At 39.9% G+C, this 12561-nt stretch overlaps 1 long non-coding RNA gene across 6 annotated transcripts in view; it reads left to right on the top strand.

Moving 5' to 3' along the window:
• The window catches only part of LOC139168775 (uncharacterized), a 150440-nt gene that overhangs the window by 31821 nt on the left and 106058 nt on the right, over positions 1–12561 (top strand). The window lies entirely within an intron of this gene.

Below are 12561 nucleotides of genomic sequence, written 5' to 3'. Positions count from 1 at the left end.
AGAGGTATAACAAGCAGGAAGAGGGAGATTATGATCCCGCTATATAGAGCGCTGGTGAGACCCCATTTGGAATACTGTGTTCAGTTCTGGAGACCTCACCTACAAAAAGATATTGACAAAATTGAACGGGTCTAAAGACGGGCTACAAGAATGGTGGAAGGTCTTAAGCATAAAACGTATCAGGAAAGACTTCATGAACTCAATCTGTATAGTCTGGAGGACAGAAGGAAAAAGGGGGACACGATCGAAACATTTAAACATGTTAAAGGGTTAAATAAGGTCCAGGAGGGAAGTGTTTTTAATTGGAAAGTGAACACAAGAACAAGGGGACACAATCAGAAGTTAGTTGGGGGAAAGATCAAAAGCAACATGAGAAAATATTATTTTACTGAAAGAGTAGTAGATCCTTGGAACAAACCTCCAGCAGACGTGGTAAATAAATCCACAGTAACTGAATTTAAACATGCCTGGAATAAATATATATCCATCCTAAGGTAAAATACAGAAAATAGTATAAGGGCAGACTAGATGGACCATGAGGTCTTTTTCTGCCGTAAGACTTCTATGTTTCTATGTTTCTAGATAGATAGATATGGTAGCTGATAGATAGATAGATAGATAGATAGATAGATAGATAGATAGATAGATAGATAGATAGATAGATATAAGGCTTCTCAACTCCGTGGGATTATTAACACTTAGATTGCTTGGGATTTTCTGCTTGATTTCTGAGTTCTTCTACAACTTCCCTCAGGGTGATCCTCCCAGATATAGTGACTCTGTTCTGCCTAGCATCCCAGTTAGCATATATAGTGGAATTCATCTTGTAAATTGGAAATTCTAAAGTTTTGGACCCAGCATATTTGGGGGAAATCCTTGAAATTCAGTTCATTTTTAATAGAGATGTACAGTGGTATCTTGGTATTTGTCCTTAATTGGTCCTGGGAGGCAGGATGAATACTAAAATCGATATGTACCAAACGATTTCCCCCCACAAGGGATAACAGAGCCATAAGGCAGCTGACACCAACAGGTTCTAACTCGTGTTTCGAGTACCAAATGATAAGCACTGGGTCAAAATGTTCAGGTCAGAATATGTTGAGTACCAGATTTGATGAGTTTTAAAGCAGTTGAGTACCAAGGTACCATTATATTTTTGCCTTATGGAGAGGCTGAAGGGCCAGTGCTGTCTTTTCCCAATGTTTTAATTCTCTTGAGGAAGAAAACAATCAAACAGGATTCTTTTTAAAAGATTCTACCAAACTCCAAAATGAAGAAAAATGTGTATTTTCTTCTCAGCCACTTAGTTTTGCCAGAAGTGGATCCTACCAAAACCATTGTTGCTATTATTACACAATACTGTAGGAGTCAAAAGAGATAAAGCTGCTAATAATAAGGATAGATGGGAATTGTGCTGGGGTCAAACCCCCTTGTGAATCCTGATTTTATAAAGACCAGAATACCAGCTGAAGCTCCATAAGATGTTGGGTGAGGATCATTGCTTTTATCATTGCTTTGTGTTCAAGGCTAAATAGCTGGAATTTTTCTCCTGTTAAGTCAAACACCGGAGGGTGTCAGTGTTTTATGTAAGATTCAGATCAAATTTGGTATTTTGGGAATTGCCATCTGTGCTCTTTTTATATAAGGAAGATTTATTGCCAAGATTTGTGTACAATCTTTTTAGGATTTAATCTTGCTTGGGGGGGTGGGGGGATATTTGAAAAATAACAATATGGCTATGTGATTGCATATCTAAGTGAATTGTTAGTGTGGCAGTGCAAAGTTTGCTATAATTTGTATCCATCTTTTCTTTTATCACCTTCAGCATTGCTCCTAAATATTTCCAGGGAATCTTAGGAAACCCTAAGAGCTGAACTGAGCTGGATTTATACTGTAGTGCAGGTAGTCCTCAACTTACAGCACTTGGTTTACTGACTGTTCAAAGTTTCAATGGCACTGAAGAAAGGGACATAACGACTTTTTTCATGCTTATTATAGTTGTGGCATCCCCAGGGTCATGTGATCAAAATTCCCTATGCTTGGCAACTTATGTCTATGGTGGTTGCAGTGTCCTGGGATCATGTGATTACCTTCTGACAAAGTCATTGGGGAAGCCAGATTCACTTAATGACTGTTTTACAACCTTAACAAATGCCGTGATTCACTTAACAACTGTGGCAAAAACATCATAAAGTGGGCCATGATTCACTTGACAATTATCTCGCTTAGCAACAGAATGTTTGGGCTCCATTGTGGTAAATCGGCGACTACCTATGTATCAAAAACCTAAAAATAGAATATATTGGTGATTTGTACTTTATCTTTATCTTTCCTAAAGGACCAGAAACACTTACTTGTTCTTACCTGGATGTTACTTGCTTCAGAGGCATGCCCAGAATTTCAGAAATGAGGTGAAAAATATTTTTGTGGCTGCACCTGCTTGGAATATCTTTATAAGAATTTAATTTAATTTAATATAAGAATTTACTGAAAGAGTAGTAGATCCTTGGAACAAACTTCCAGCAGACATGGTTGGTAAACCCACAGTAACTGAATTTAAACTTGCCTGGGATAAACATATATCCATTGTAAGATAAAATACAGGAAATAGTATAAGGGCAGACTAGATGGACCATGAGGTCTTTTTCTGCCGTCAGTCTTCTATATTTCTATGTAATAAAAGTCATGCTGGGTTAGAGATGGGCTTGATTTAAGGTTTGTGTCAGCTTTGTCTCAGCTGCTGCTTTCAATATGTGGAGATATATACTGAACCTGTAGTCAAAGTTAGCAATAGTTTGAAGTTAAAAGATTAGCTGCTGCTTTTAACTTCAAACATTGTTGTTCATGAATTTGTTCCTTTTATGACTAATTAAAGTTGATTATTATGGCTATATATTTAGGCATCAGGCATCTTCTGTACTGTGTTTTACTGTAAGTGGCAGCTTAAGATGTTTTATTTTGTTTGAGAAGAGAGCCTTGTTGGTAGATTATTTTGGCTTTGTTCTTTGAGAATTGTTATCAGAGTATAATTACTCCTCTTGTACATTGGTGCTTTCATTATTTTTGTTCTGCTACTATTGCTTGATTTTTTTTTTAAACTGGCGAACTAAATTCTTTTCATTATTACATGTCACCTGGGGGAGGGAAAACCAATCAAATTTAAAAATTAGTATAGAATATAAAAAGAAATACTACTACTTTATGACTCTTGATTCTACACGCATTGTGTGCATCTAGCGAAAGATCCCACAGAATTGGTTCATGGAATTCAGTGCTTCTTACTTTTGAGTATAATTATGTTGTGCTTGGATCCATTTCAATTAAGGCAGCATCATTTTTAATCTAACTCTTCATTGCAGGAACAAAACAATGCAAAAAATATAAGCACTGGAGGCAGAATAAATTATGGAGAACATGCAAATGTAAATCTACATTTAAAGAACATCTTGCCAGGGAAATTGGCCAAGAAACATCCTTACTTACCTTCTATTGACTGGTGAAAAACCACTTAGTTTTCCCACTGTTTGGCTGCCTGCCATGCTAATGCTCATAAACATTTATTTAATGCAGTTTCCTATGGATATTTTAAATGCAGTGTTTTATTTGGGGGAAGGAAAGGGATTTCTAAGAGGTATATTTTTATGGAAGCACTGATTTATTTCTCTTGTGTAGAAACTTGGCTGATACCTCAATGTAACAATAAAAACATTAATAATTATTCTGATGTGCACACAGGCCAAGGCAGTTTATAGAAGGCGCAATGCAAATAACGTTTGTGCAATTAATTGTCCTTGTTCTGCACTCCACTCAGTTTTCCATTTGAGCTGAGCTTCTGGCACATGGTGAAAAGCTGTAAAAAAGAGAGATGGGATTAAAAAAAAATCAAATGCTACAGTATGGTAAGAGTTCACATCCACTCTGCCTTTTAATTGGCACCTCCAGTTTAACTGTAAGTGACTGGTTGCTAAATTACTTATAAGCAAGTTTCTGTTTTTAGTTAAAACAGGTTTCTTTTTAAAATTAAAAAAAATCAATTCTGGGCCCCTTTAAGAAAATATGTGTTGCAATGTATCACATATATAATTTATGCTCTTTGGTTTCTCATAGCAGCAAGTGAGTGGGTGGGTAGGGGAAACATATCCTTGGGAGGAAGGGAGCTGTTAAATCATTCGGCTGGTTTAATGATTCAGCCTCTTGGCGACTTGTTGAAAGTGTTCTGCGTGCTCGTTTCAACTTACAAGAAATCAATACTGTATGCATGAATAAACCATCTTGACACAAGAGGATGTTTAAGATATAGTTCTGTGTACTTTCCCTCTTAAACAGAAGCAGGCCCAGCCTTCTGGAAAAGGAAACACATGTCATCGCAGCTGCTTTGCTCACTGTTTTCTTCTACTATAATTGAATGGAGAGCCTGTTGAATAGAGCAGGATTGAGATATGTGAACCCTCCAGATGTAGCTGGGCTACAGTTCCAGAGTAACCTCGACTCTGGTCAAGGATGAAGGATGTAGAATCTCAGCAACATCTGGAACTTTGCCGGTTTCTCCCACCCTCCCTCGAAAAGGACTTTAGTTGGACTAAAGGGGTTTTATTTATTTATTTATTTATTGATAGAGTTGAAAGGGACCATGAAGGCCATCGAGTTCAACCCCCTGCCCAAGCAGGAACCCTAGTTGTAAGTTCTTAGAGTTGTTGAGAAAATACAGATATCTCCTGGACCTATAACTTCAAAGGGGTGGCTAAGACTTAACCTGTTGAATTGCTGTTGTGACCGGAACAATATTTCTGTCAAAGATTCCTGGTGGAATCCTTGTGTTCACCTTTTTTATTTTTTAATTAGTGGGTGAAAAGAAAGATATTTCTCTCCCAGAAGCTGCAAAGCCAGCAGCTCATTAGCACTGACTCAATTTCTGCATGTTGGCTGAGATTTCCATTCCATTTTTGGAGGGTACCAAGCTGCATTATAGTGATAAAAATAATACTATTCACTCAATCATCGGTCACAACATAAATGCCCCCCCCTCCCCGGGTATTTATCTATTCATATCATTTTTCCCTATACAGATAGTCCTCACCGAACACAAATGGGACCAGTAACTCCATCACTAAATGGTACAGTCATTGTGAAATTTGATATTTTTTTTGCAAATGACTGCACTGACTTCAGTGTCAATTTGGACTGTGATTGTTAAGCAAACCACTTAGGTTGTTAAATGGAACATCTTGTGACTGTGAATTCTGATTTCCTGTGGGCTTCCCCACTGACTTATTTCTGATCAATTCATGTATATCTATGAACAAGTTTCAGTTCTTCATAATGAAACTAAATCCAAATTGGCCTGCATTTACAGCCGGTTGCAGTATCATGTAGTCCTGTAATTACCATTTATGTCACTTTTGCTAAAAACCTGCATTTATTTCCAGTTTCCAGCATTCATGGTGAAAAATGGGTTCATTCTATGTTTCTATAAGTGAACACAAGAACAAGGGGACACAATCTGAAGTTAGTTGGGGGAAAGATCAAAAGCAACATGAGAAAATATTATTTTACTGAAAGAGTAGTAGATCCTTGGAACAAACTTCCAGCAGACGTGGTTGATAAATCCACAGTAACTGAATTTAAACATGCCTGGGATAAACATATATCCATCCTATGATAAAATACAGAAAATAGTATAAGGGCAGACTAGATGGATCATGAGGTCTTTTTCTGCCGTCAGTCTTCTATGTTTCTAAATGACCACACCATTCACTTAATTGCTACCACAGAAATATCATAAGGTCAGTAACATGATGGCCTGCTTTACAACCACATCATGACTTATAGCCATAATTACCAGGCTCAAAACAATAATAAGTCAAGGACTATCTGTATAAGAGGGTATTGTTGGAACATAAAAACTGCTGGGCTGGATCAATGACTGATATAATCTAGCATTCTTTGGCCATGTGCTAAGAATGGCTTAACATTATTCATAAGTAAAATATCTACCTTTCAAGCTAGCAAACTATAACTAGGTGTCACTTGTTATGTCTTCCCTTGGATTGGAAATCAAAGCAGTGGGATGTTTAAATCTCCCAAGATGTTAGTTTTTGAATCAAGCTTCATTCCTGGTAAACTTATAGACATGCCTATAGAATAGAATAATGTATTTTATTCTTTATTAGCTAAGTATGATTAGACATACAGGGAATTGTCTAATTATAAAATATCATAAATTGTAAGATACAACACTCAATGATAGTCATAAGATACTAAATAAGTAATCAACATAAATGATACTAGGATACTAAATAAAAGAATATAAATTGTAAGATACAAGCAACAAAGTTGTAGTCATGAGAAGATAAGGAGTTAGGTAATAGGAAGGATCAAGAGAATAATAGTGACAGTGTTGTGGGAATTAATTGTCTAGCAGAGTGATGCCATGGAGGGAAAGCTGTCCTTGTGTCTAGTTGTTCTGGCTTGCAGTGCCCTATAATGTTGTTTTGAGTGTAGAAATTGGAACAGTTTATGTCCAGGCTGTGAGGACTCTGTAAATACTTTCACATCCCTCTTTATGGCTCATATAGCATATAGCCTTGGGATTTCATTGTGGTCTCCTAGCAAATGACTAACTCAGGTGAGCTGAGGTGGCGCAGTGGTTAGAATGCAGTACTGCAGGCCACTAAAGCTGACTGCTAGATCTGCAGGTCAGCAGTTCAAATCTCATCACCAGCTCAAGGTTGACTCAGCCTTCCATCCTTCTGAGGTGGGTGAAATGAGGACCTGGATTGTGGGGGCAATATGCTGGCTCTGTTAAAAAGTGCTATTGCTAACATGTTATAAGAAGTAAGTAAGTAAGTAAGTAAGTAAGTAAGTAAGTAAGTAAGTAAGTAAGTAAGTAAGTAAGTAAGTAAGTAACCAATTCTGTTCAGCCTTATGAGATTAACTGAGCGTAACCCAGCAGAGATAAAGGAATGGTTGCTGTTTTGTAGATGTGGCTTTATATCTAGAGTCTACACAGGAATTGATTCTTCCTGCCTCGGTTTGCATGACATGTTGGATGAGGTTAAGAACATCTAATCAAATCAAGCCCTGATAAGACATTAGGCTGTCCCATAACCTGGACCATAATTCAGGTTGAGATAACATGCTCAGCCAACTATGGCATTGATGTATGGGGTTGGGTGTGGATATAGTCTCTCTCATTACAGTAGCCAACCTTGTGTTATTGAAACTTCCAAATTGAAATGGGTAGAAGAACATTATTTTCATGTTCCTCAACTCCTGGTATTCAGATAGAGGTAGTCTTCGATATTGCCTTTCGCGGGGGATGCATTCCGAGATAAGCTAATGTGCTGCAGTTGCCCAGATTAAGGACGCTAGCCAGATGAATACCTGGTAGATAGATTTTTCCACCCTATTTTCCTCTCCCCAAACTAAGGTGCGTCTTTTACTCTGAAATATACGGCAGGTACTCTGTATATCTGACAAGTTACATTCTATTTAGCTTCCCCTTAATAGCCACTACATGAGTTTTATAACTCTTGGCTTTTCTTCAGGATGCTAAAAACAGAGTCCCAGTGGATCAATAAATAGGTCTCATTCTCCACCTCTTTTTTGCTTTCTACCTACACTTCACAGTGCCTGGTGCTCTTGTTATTTTAATTTTTTTTCAACTTTCTTTTCTGGCTCTAAAATTGCATTGGCAAGATATTAGAATAATAATGGATTGTTTTGGAAAATGTTCCTGCTGTGTCATAGTACATTCCGAGAAGAAAGGAAACAATGATTTATATTTCACCATTAAAAAAAAAGAAGAATGCTGCAGTTGCTGTCAGTGATGGATTTTTTTCTTTTGACAACATGTACTTGTTTTGACTACGATTTTGTTTGGGGGGGGGTGTAAAAATAATTATCAAGGACAGTAAATGAATATGACTCAGGATTCCAGAGAACTCTGAAAATTCTCTTTAAAACTGATCATTTCCTAACATGAATGAGAAGGCATGAACAGATGGGACAGAAACCATTGTTGTGTATTCTTTTTCAAGTTGCTGCTCTTGCAAACTGTTTTTGATCCACATTTCTGTGCTAGGTTTTCTCCTGCCATGCAGTCTGTGCTTGGAGTTAACTTGAACCAAGTCTTCTTATACAGCCAAGTGAAATCGATCTGAGACTCTTTCAGGAAACCTCACTGTCATCCAGTCTTGTTCCACACACTTTCAGCTTCAACCACAACAACACAAGAGCACACAACAGATTTAAACTTAATATTAACCGCTCCAAACTTGACTGTAAAAAATATGACTTCAGTAACCGAGTTGTCGAAGCGTGGAACTCATTACCGGACTCGATAGTGTCATCCCCAAACCCCCAATACTTTACCCTTAGATTATCTACGGTTGACCTATCCAGGTTCCTAAGAGGTCAATAAGGGGCGAGTACAAGTGCACTAGAGTGCCTTCCGTCCCCTGTCCTATTGCTCTCCTATATCTCCTATACCTTTCTTCTATTCCTATATCTCTTCTTCTATTCTTTCATTGATATGTTCTATTACTATACCTTCTTTTCTATTATTTCTTAGATATATTTTACTATGAGTATCTCTTCTATAACCTTCATCATGTATTTTACTATATGTATATAGATATATACCCACTAAAACCCTCATTGTGTATTGGACAAAATAAATAAAATAAAATAAATAAACATTCTGCATAGTGGGTGGAGCTAGCATCCAGGCATGGGTTGACTTCATCCATTCAGGACGGAGTCTGTTGAAGTTAAAAGCTCCACCTCTGTCACCTTAACCCCCAGCTTCGACTCAATCCTCAGACCGGATGGACGTGGCCATTTCTTCTCTCATGTCGGTTTGCTAGCTTGTGGACATGGTTACCAACCATTTCTCTCATGAGTTTTTCCCCAGCTGACTCATTTTCCATTCAGAGTTGCTGGGTCAATTGCGGCAATGAGCCTTGGCTCTCGCCACAGCAGCAATTGCCTCCACACTGATCTGTGGCCTGGCCTCTTGACCTGCCATTGGAGCTTCACTCTCTGTCGCCATTTCTAAGGCGCAGATTCTGCTGGAGGGTCCTGGCTGCTGGCATTAGAGACAACGTGGTAGTGGCCTGATGAGTTTCTGCACTCCACTTGTCTACCACCTTTCATCTTGTCCGCTTCAGTTTTCACCAAAGTGTTGCCGGCTGTGGCAGCTCATCTTAGATCGTGGTCCATGCTTGTCCAGTGCTACCTGGATGATATCTTAATTCAGGCATCCACTAGATCCCTAGCGGTGCGACATCGCCAGGTAACAATCCAAACGCTGAGACGTCATGGGCTCTCCATTAACATGGAGAAGAACCACCTCCCTCCCTCTACTTACTACCTTGCTCCATTTGGGAGCCATTGTAGACTGTCTAGAGCCGTGATGGTGAGATAACACATGGAGCCCTCTGCAGGTGCGCAAGCCATTGACCAACTCAACTCCACTGAGCTTGCTGGCTGGCTGATTTTCGGGTCAGACGCACACATGCTTTCTCCTCCCTTTCTGTGACCTGTGCCTTCCCAGATCTCTGGAGATTCCACCCCAGCGCTGTTTGGGCACACAAGGCTGTTCCCCTCTCCCAGCTCCATTTGGGTGAGGGAGGCTTTCCCCCTTTCCAGCTCTGTTTGGGGAAGGGAGGCTTCCCACCCCACAGCTCTATTTGGGGATGGGAGACATTTCCCCCTCTTCCACCGCTCTTTGGGGATGTGAGGCCAAAAAGGGGTGGTGTGTCATGATGCATATGCAGGGGGAGGGGCGGGCAGGAGGGCATTACATTATGGGTGTGGGCACTCGTGCACTTTCGGCACCCGAGACAAAAAATAAGATTCGCCATCACTGGTCTAGAGTGTAGGGTTTCTATCCCAGTAGAGACAAGTTAGCATTAGGGCAATGTCATCACTAATCCAGAAAGAGCGTAGGATTCCCTGGCCCTCCATTCCACTCTCCTGGGAAAAATGATACCCAGCATCGCCATCATTCCCTGGGCGCGCCTGCACTCTAGCCATCTACAGTGGTTCCTTTTGCCGTTCTGGAGGGCAGGCCGCATCAACTTTTCAGCCAAGGTCTTTCCGGTTGGCCCGTTGGAGCGTTTTTCGCCACCCCCAGGTTTCAGGAGTCTGGAGACTTCAGTGTGGCCTGTGCGTAGGTGTGGGAAGGGCAGCAGGGGGGTTGTGCGCATTTGTTGGGGAGGGCATGGGTGTGGGCATGCACATGCTAATGCACATATAGGCAAATTTGGCATGTGAGCCCAAAAAAATTCACCATCACTGATCTAGTGCTTAGAATAGCCTGCTGTGAATAACAAAGTTAGTGATTTACCCAGTCTCAGTCTTTGTTGGTTAACAGTAGCCAACATTCCCTTAAATTAATTTATGCTTCTGGAAACCACAAAACCAGCAATATGGAAATGGTTAGCCATTCCTTTCCTTAATTTTTTTTTTTAATTTTGAGGCCCTGGTATTTCCTGGTGACCTATCCAAATATTAAACCAAGCCCATCTCTGCATACTTTGTCAGCCAGCCACCTGGATAACATTATTAGTATTGAGCTGAAAAATCTTGACCCTACATTTTCAGTAGCTGCTCTTCATTTATGAAAGTTCAGCTTTTTGCCCTAGGTAAAGCCAGTCATATTTTTTAAATGTGGAAGGAAGGGGCTTTGTGTGCCAGGAAACGCAAATATATCAGGAGGTTTTAACATTTGCTTTCGTGCACTTACTCATCTTGGTGTCTTTTCAGATACAAGAATCTTTCCAGTCCTTCTGTTTTGAAATCACTTGGCATGAGAAACAAAGTAAGATATTTTGCACAAAGGGAGGTAGCTTGTTTTGCCTTTTCTGATCAGTATCAAATGTGTTCATTCCTGATCCCATCTAGGGACTGCCTTTTCTGTTCCCATTTAAAAAAAAAATTTTTCTTAGTAATGTTCACTTGATTTATGCAGGAAATGGCTTCATATAGTTATCAGTTAGCACCAATTTAATGACACAGAATGCAACCCTTTGAGATTAATAGCTCAGCGGTTGTGTTTTATGGCAGGTTCACTGTCATAACTCTAATCAAACTTAGCATCGTGCCAAAATGAATCTACTAGTGTGTGAGATAAATTGAGTCAGGAAAGATTTCATGCAGCACAGGACATCTATGCATTAATTTTCTTGTTAAGCCTAATTCATGTTTCTGCATTCGGCATGAAGCTATTCTGCTAATCAGGTACCATTTAATTTGTGGCAGAGAAATCGGTTTGCCATTATTTCTCAAAAACAAACAAGCATCTCTTTGGAATGTAGTACGAAAACAAGAGTCAGTTTTCACCTGCCTGTTTGATTGCTTGGATGTTTTTGCAAATTTCTGCCTATTTGTTTTTGTTCTGCTCTCGGTAAGATGTGTGGCCTCCAGATCAAGAGCGCAAATAAAGCTTCCACTGGTGGCCTTGGTTACTTAAGAGATAACAGAGGGCAGAACCTAGTACTGTATGCCAACATTTTTAAGCAAGAAAAGCAATGTGGTGGCCTTGAAATTCTGTTGTGGAACATGAGAAAGTACATCTTGTGATTGTACAGTATAATAAGGTGTAAACTCCATTTTCTCATTGTGTTGGTTGTTTCCATGTCTTGCTGCTTTTGGGGGAAGTCACCCCCTCCCCTGCATGTAGCTCCATCCAGGCAGAATCAGTTATGGATAGTTTTTTAATCCATAGAATTCCGGGAGAAAGCAGTAACAGCCAGGCAAATTAAGGTCACAATTATGTCTTTGTTTTCTTTTCTTTCTTTCCTTTCTTTCCTTTCTTCCTTTCCTCCTTTCTTTCCTTCCTTCCTTCCTTCCTTCCTTTCTTTCCTTCTCCATCTCTCTCTCTCTACCTCTCTCTCCCTCCCTCCCTCTCTTTCTCCCTCTCTTTCTTTTTTTCCAGAGGCACTGCCCTCTAATCAGTGAGGTCCTATTCTTAACTTTTGGGTGGCAAACCCAAAACAACCTCTCATTACAGAGCCAAATAATTTCAACAGAATCTCACATTCTCCGTACTGAAGGAGCGGGTCCAGCAGTCACATGGGTTGCTCATGTCCAATCCGGTGGAACTGAGCCTAGTATTAAAAAAGCTTGCCGGATCCGCCCCTTCCCCAGAATTCGCTCAGTTCGCATATCCTGCGGTTGTATTGTGATAGCTCGTTCAACATTCTAACACCTTCCCTTCGATCTTTCCTTCAAAAAAGTAGTAAGATTTATTGTCTTTATTTATTACTTGCACTAATTGCGCCAGCCGTTTTAAAGAAAAAAAGAACAGAAGCGGCTCGGCTTTTTTCCTTGGGAGAAGTTGCGGTTTCGTTTCCCCCCGGCGGTTTTGCCGGTTACGATTCCTGCGGCCGCTTGTGGATTCTTCTAATCCCTTGGCCTGGAGGTCCCGGTGCAAGTATTTATCCATTGAATTATTGATTATTTATTGTATACAAAAATATTAAGGGCTTATAAAATACCTCCTGCGGAGTGAGACGCCTTCTAGTCTCCTGGACTTAGTCGATCGCTTTTCCCTTA

Source organism: Erythrolamprus reginae, chromosome 6 (genome assembly GCF_031021105.1).
Source record: "Erythrolamprus reginae isolate rEryReg1 chromosome 6, rEryReg1.hap1, whole genome shotgun sequence".
Classification (NCBI taxonomy): domain Eukaryota; kingdom Metazoa; phylum Chordata; class Lepidosauria; order Squamata; family Dipsadidae; genus Erythrolamprus; species Erythrolamprus reginae.
The sequence above is the reverse complement of the archived record's forward strand: the minus strand, read 5'-3'. Positions and strand labels throughout refer to the sequence as shown.